The 1,180-nt window shown below is 48.1% G+C and overlaps 1 protein-coding gene across 1 annotated transcript in view; it reads left to right on the top strand.

The window, feature by feature from the left end:
• LOC102367917 (olfactory receptor 11H6-like) overlaps positions 1-1,180 on the top strand; it is a 10,633-nt gene that overhangs the window by 3,576 nt on the left and 5,877 nt on the right. The gene's annotated exons all lie outside the window — the stretch shown is intronic.

Raw genomic sequence — 1,180 nt, 5'->3', positions numbered from 1 at the left:
ACAGCTCAAGTGCGCAAATTTGTTGCCCATGTAAATCAGGAGGAATCCCTGGAATATCAAGCTATATCACAGCCTAGGTTTGCTTGCTAAATGCCTGCCCAAATAGGAAGATATTACAGTGATTGCAAAAGCTATCCAGCCTCAGGCTCTTTCGGGCCATAAGAGGGAGGGAGGCCTACAACTAAGCAGACATGGTGTTTTGATGGTGCTTGCAGAAGTTAGCTCTTACTGATCTTAGGGACCGCAATGGGGCATCAGGGAGAAGGCAGTCTCTTAGGTATGTAGGGTCCAGCCTGTGAAGGGGTTTATAGGTCAGACCTATCACCTCAAATTGCACCAGGGCCTGTGTACATCAAGAGCTGTTGCATAGTTTTGAGCTGCCTTATCGTGCTCTGTACACCTGCAGTGGCAGGTCCTGGTGAGGATGAAGCTGAGTACAGTCCTCCCACACGAGCCTGCAGGTTTGCTCCACAGCTGGAGATTTGCTAGCGAGGCTATTCTGGCCTTGTCCCCAGCAGCCATGCTCAGGTGTTGGAGACCGAGGGCTTGAGAGCAGGCACTGGCTACAAGGCCAGAGCAGCCTCACAGGTGAACTCAGCAGGACTTACTGCCCTTAGCCTCCATAGGGAACTCCCTGCTCACTTTGGGCTTCAGGCCTTGGACTTAGACAGAAACATCTCACATCCATATTCATGTCACTGCCATACTCATGTGACAGCCCCAACACCAGAAACAGTCATGGCAGCTGAGACACACATCAGCAGTAGTCAGAAGTGGTGCTGGCTCATACCCTGGGGGTCTTGAAAAGGAGGCTGGATGAACACCTTGCCAGGGTCATTTGACCCCAGTACTCTTTCCTGCCATGACAGGGGGTCGGACTTGATGATCTGCTCACATCCCTACCAACTATGAAACTATGAAAGAAAAACAGCAAATATCACAGCTTCATGCCACTCGCAGCTGAAACTTCTTGAAAAAAAATTAACATATTGGATAGATGACAGTAATGGAACGGACACTGTGTAGTTGAGCTCTAGTAAGGCTTTTGATAAAGTAGACAGCAGCGTAAATATGCATTTTCCAGGCTAACTAAATAAGATATCTATAGAGCCCAAGCTTTCATTCACTTGATTTCATTTCATCATGTGGTGTGAAAGGACAGGATAGAGCAGTGAATAAA

This window comes from Alligator sinensis, unplaced genomic scaffold, assembly GCF_000455745.1.
Source record: "Alligator sinensis unplaced genomic scaffold, ASM45574v1 scaffold1300_1, whole genome shotgun sequence".
NCBI classification, from domain to species: Eukaryota; Metazoa; Chordata; order Crocodylia; family Alligatoridae; genus Alligator; species Alligator sinensis.
Note: the sequence above shows the minus strand (reverse complement) of the source record. Positions and strands in the feature narration are given on the sequence as shown.